The sequence below is a fragment of the Etheostoma cragini genome, chromosome 8, assembly GCF_013103735.1.
Source record: "Etheostoma cragini isolate CJK2018 chromosome 8, CSU_Ecrag_1.0, whole genome shotgun sequence".
Taxonomy (NCBI): Eukaryota; Metazoa; Chordata; class Actinopteri; order Perciformes; family Percidae; genus Etheostoma; species Etheostoma cragini.
In genome coordinates this window covers 287937-293889 of record NC_048414.1, presented here as the reverse complement: position 1 = coordinate 293889, position 5953 = coordinate 287937, and positions in this window count along the sequence as shown.

The following is a 5953-nucleotide window of genomic DNA, read 5'->3' as shown; positions in this document are numbered from 1 at the left end:
AAGAACTGCTACCAACTACTATTTCTTTCTATTTTTGTTATTTCCACTCTTCATTCTAACCCCAACCGGTCGTCAGACCCCGCCTACCATGAGCCTGGGTCTGTCCGAGGTTTCTGCCTTAAAGGAAGTTTTTCCTCGCCACTATGACCCCCCCAGACCTCTCAGGTCATCTGGGACAGGTCTACTTTCTATCCCCAGAGTCAGAACTAAACAGGGTGAAGCAGCATTCAGTTTCTATGCTCCTCATATCTGGAATAAACTCCCAGAAACCTGCAGATCCGCTGCTATTCTCAGTTCTTCAAATCAAGGCTGAAGACCTTTCTTTTTGATGCTGCCTTTCTTTAAATGACTGCTCATTTCTTTAAATTTCTTATGCTGCACTCTAACTTTTATTCTTGTGTTTTATGTGTCCTAATGTTTCTATTTTGTTTAAAACTGTCTATTCATGTGTTTTATTGGTTTTGAATGCTTATGATTTTTAACTGTTTGTACTTGTATTTTATCTGTTTAACTGATTTTGTGTAAAGCCCACGGGTGAGCTACTGCCCCCCAATTCAATCCTTCCAGTTAACATCAGGGGCCTGAATGGGCTGACCAAAACGAGCCAAACTCCTGGATTAATTAAGAAGGAAAAACAATAATAAAAATAATAAAAATGTATAAAAAATAAATATTATACTGACTTCCTTACAAGAAAACAGTGTCTGTGTCTGTGTATGTGTATGTGTGTGCGCGTGTAAGTGACTGTCTTTTGTGTGTGTGTCTGTGTGTGTATGTGTGTGTGTGTGTGTGTGTCTGTGTGTCTGTGTGTGTGGTATGAAAAGGTGGTATGTGCTAGAAATGGGTAAACCAGTAAGAGGGAGTCTGCCTGTGGGGGGCACCGCTGCGCCAGGCAGGGTCCCACATTGTCCCTCAGAAACATACCCCTTGTCTCCCCTTGGGCTTACTAGCAGGTGGCCACCCTATCTGTGTGTTTGTGTGTGTGTGTGTGTGTGTCTGTGTGTGTGTGTGTGTGTGTGTGTGTCAAACAATGTTATGATCACTACAGATGAACATGACTTTCTCAGTTCTGTAAATTTTTCCTCCATCCAATCCTTAAAAAATCAATATTAGAACCTGGTGATCTGTAGATGCAACCACACCTTTCTCTGTCCTCCACACGTCTACTGTAAAACACACCAGTACACCCCCCACCACTGTTGACCTTTCAGGTACATTTCATGTCCACATACAAAGTCCCCCCCCCCCACCCCCATTTTAGTTCTCTCTGGTAATACGACACATATCATATCCTTTAATTTTCAAATTGAGCCCTTTTCACTGTTTACCCAAGTTTCTGATAGTTTCTGACACAGTAATTATGTTGAAAGGCACTTTTGAACTGATTTAGATCATGTTTCATGTTGTGAGGAAGAGTACAAGCCCCATCACCACATCACACCCCCACTTACTGCAAGCATAACCCTCACCCTCTCACTGACCTGCCTCACTGCCTGCCAATCAGAAGGTTGGTGGTTCGATCCCCGCCCCTGCAGTCATTGTCAAAGTGTCCTTGGGCAAGACCCTGAACCCTGAGTTGCCCCAGGTGCTGCGCATCGGAGTGTGAATGTGTGTGAATGTTTATCTGATGAGCAGGTGTGTGTGTGTGTGTGAGTGTGTATCTGATGAGCAGGTGTGTAGATGTGTCTGAGTGTGTATCTGATGAGCAGGTGTGTGTGTGAGTGTGTATCTGATGAGCAGGTGGCACCTTGTACGGCAGCCCCGGCCACAGTGTATGAATGTGTGTGATGGTGAATGTTTCCTGTAGATGTAAAAGCGCTTTGAGCAGTTGTTAAGACTGAAAAAGATATATAAATACAGCACATTTACATTTACTTCATGCTGCTGCTGCACACACACACACACTTAGACACACACACACAGATACACACCCACAAATCAGTTATTGTGCAACAACTGTGTGAAAGAGTGTGTTTACTTCTTGTCGTTAATTGAAACTTCTTTAGCATGAGGGAGCCCCCCCCCCCCCCCCCCCCCCCCCCACTGAGAGGGTGTGTTCACTTCTGGAGAAACCAGACCTGCTAACGACTGAGGGAGTTCTTGGGAAGACGTTAATGAAGACACACACACACACACACACACACAGACAGATGCACACACACACACAAACACAGAGACACACACAGATGCACACAAACACACAGACGGACCCACAAACCCAAACACACACCACACACACAAACACAGACACACACATTCAGCGACAGACACACACACACACACATACAGACGCACACACATACACACACACACACACACACAAACACTCACACACACACACACTGTATTTAAATGCTGTGAAGACCACATGAGTGTTTCTTGTCTTTTCCTCCTCTAGGGCCTTCAGCTGTGTAGAAGAATATAAATATGATAATGTACAGAACTAAAATTAAAAAGCTAATATTGTTGTATTGTGTTATATGTTCCATCATTTCAGAATGAAGAAGCAGATGTTAACAGGTATTTTACTGGTGAGACTGGTTCTGGGATCAGTCTCCTTCACCTGTTGCAGTGTGTGTCTGTGTGTGTCTTATGATAGCCCCTAATAGCCCTGGATGTACAACAGTTGGAGTGAGAATAATGCAGAAAGGAGATAATCTGTTGGTGTCTGGCTAGATTTTTTTTTAATGTTGCGTTTGTTCTGGACACACACTCCGCATTCTGGTCTGCTGATAAAGGAGTGATCCAACCAATCAGCTGTCTGCAGGTTTCTACGTCACCTTTTGGTATCGCCTCAGCTCGCTGGGAACCTTGACTGAGGTACGACTACATAAAGTACCTGGTAGCAGGTCCCAGGGACATTATGTAGTACTACAAAAAGTACCTGGTAGCAGGTCCCAGGATCCTTTATGTAGTACTACAAAAAGTACCTGGTAGCAGGTCTCAGGTCCTTTTTGTAGTACTACATAAAGGACCTGGTAGCAGGTCCTTTATGCTTAATAAGTTTTTTCAATTAAAGACATGAAGTAAACATGCTCTTTCCCACAGTGGTTGCACAATAACTGATTTGTGTGTGTGTGGGTCTGTATGTATGTATGTGTGTGTGTGTGTGTGTGTGTGTGTGTGTGTGTCTTCATTAACGTCTTCCCAAGAACTCCCTCAGTCATTAGCAGGTCTGGTTTCTAAAGAAGTGAACACACCCTCTCAGTGGTGGTTGGGGGGGGTCCTCCCTCATGCAAAATAAGTTTTTTAAATTAACGACAATAAGTAAACACACTCTTTCTCACAGTTGTTTCACAATAACTGATTTGTGGGTGTGTATCTGTCTGTGTGTGTCTGTGTTTCTGTGTGTCTCCATGTGTGTGTCTGCGTGTCAGTGTGTGTGTGTGTGTCTGTCTGTATGTGTGTGTGTCTGTGGGTCTGTGTGTGTGTGTGTGTGTGTGTGTGTGTGTGTGTGTGTGTGTGTGTGTGTGTGTGTTTGTGTGTGAGTCTTCATCTGTATGTCTGTGTGTGTTACCCCGTCCCCAGAGAGTGTCCCCAGATGTAAAGCGGTGTCTTGTCATCCAGACGCTGTTTCAGCCAATAGTACACACAACACACACACACACTGAGAACAAACTGAATGCAAACCGGCAGTTTGTGTATACAGTGAGTATAATAAGTATTTAACACTCTGCTGTTTTGCAAGTTCTCCCACTTAGAAATCATGGAGGGTCTGATGTCCTCGTAGGTGCATGTCCACTGTGAGAGACATAATCTAAAAAAAACATCCAGAGATCACAATGGATGATTTTTTAACTATTTATTTGTATTCAGTGGTTAGTTATTAGTGGTCCCCTAATACTTTATCTGAAGTATCTTTAAACCTTAGTGGTCCCCTAATACTGTATCTGAATACTCTTTTATAAAGTCTTTAGTGGTCCCTAATACTGTATCTGAAGTCTCGAAGTCTCTTTCCACGCACATCGCTGCTGTGAAATCTTGAATATTTGTGGCTGCATTCATGAAATTTACAAAGACAAATTACCCGTACTGACCCGGTGGACCACGACATATTACTAGAGTGACTTGAGAACTGGGTTGGCCTTTCTGGCTCAGTACTTAACTGTTTTGAATCCTACTTTCAGAATAGAGATTACTTTGTGTCAATAGGTAATTATACATCTGAACTTACAAATATGACGTGCGGAGTCCCCCAAGGCTCCATTCTGGGGCCTCTTCTGTTTAACATCTACATGCTCCCACTGGCCCAGATTATGGAAAACAACAAAATAAGTTACCATAGTTGTGCGGACGACACACAAATTTACATAACCTTATCCCCAGGGGACTATAGTCCAGTAAAAAAACTGACTAAGTGCATTGAACAAATTAACGGCTGGATGTGCCAGAACTTTCTGAAATTAAATGAAGGAAAAACTGAGGTGGTTGTTTTTGGAGCAAAAGAGGAACGATTAAAAGTCTGCGCTCAGCTTCAAACAGCAATGTTAAAAACAACAGACAAAGCCAGAAATCTCGGTGTAGTCATGGTAACTGATCTGGACTTTAACAGCCACATTAAGACAATTACAAAGTTAGCCTACTATCACCTTAACCCTCCGAACCCGAGACACTCGCCCAGAACCTCTGATTCATAGTCTACCTTTTATGGTTATTAAATGATTAGAGACTCACTGAAAGTTGCGGCTATTAGGTAACGAGTTAGCGGTTACGGAGGTCTCTTCCGGGTCTTTCTAGCCTCTACAGGTGGTTTTCTATCCAGCCTGGAACTTCCAGCCTTTTTCGGGGCCGTCGAGCATTAAATCCAAACCGTTACATCCAGGATTGACCAACTTTATGTCCATAATTCATCACGTTTTGGCTCATTTATGCCGCTAGCTCACGGCTCCGTGTCTGCTCTCTGTTTACGTAAGTGCAGGAACCAGCATGCCCATAAATGGGAGACTTCACCCAAAGAGTATGGAGTCCTAAAGAGGTAAAACTTCCCAGTCACACTGTGGTCACACTAGCAGTCTCATATGCGATCAAAGATGCTATAGCGGAACAAGATAGATATCTACTGTTTTATAGAGGAAATGGCCCCCCTAGTTTGAGATTTGGCATTTATTTATCTTATACATTGAGGAAAATAGGTATTTGAACACCCTGCTATTTTGCAAGTTCTCCTACTTAGAAATCATGGAGGGGTCTGATGTCCTTGTAGGTTCTTTGTTTCCAACGTTTCCTGTAGTTCTTCACCAGGTCTGACACCCTGCAGAAGGGATTTTGCCCCCCCTCCACACAGATCTTCTCTAGACCAGTCAGGTTTCTGGGCTTTTCTTGAGCTCCCTCCAAAGATTCTCTATTGGTTTTTAGGTCTGGAGATTGGCTAGCCCCCCCCAGAACCTTGATCTGCTTCTTCCGGAGCCCCCCCTTGGTTCTCCTGGCTGTGGTCTTCGGGTCATTGTCATGTTGGAAGACCCAACCTCGACCCATCTTCAATGCTCTAACTGAGGGAAGGAGGTTGGTCCCCAAAATCTCACAATACATGGCCCGGTCCTCCTCTCCTTAATACAGTGCAGTCCCCCTGTCACATGTGCAGAAAACCCCTCCCCCCAAAGCATGATGCTACCCCCCCATGCTTCACAGTAGGGATGGTGGTCTTGGGATGGTCCTCATCATTCTTCTTGGTTGGGGAGAGTTTTAGCCTGACCGGGCTGGAGCTCTCTTTACCTTGTCTCTCTTGGTTTTGCTGTAATAATAGTTTTAGACAACTGGAGACTTATTTTGATACTCTGAGCTCCTCTCTCCTTTATCTTTCCATCTTTTCATGTATGTGCATCCATGTCCCAGAAATGCTTGTTACTAACCTAGCTCTGGGGAGTCCTTATGTTCATTTTTCCCCAGCATGTTCCCTTGGATCAGGGAGGCTCCAAAATCAGGGTAGCAGCTGTCGCCTTGGTCCCGCTCCACG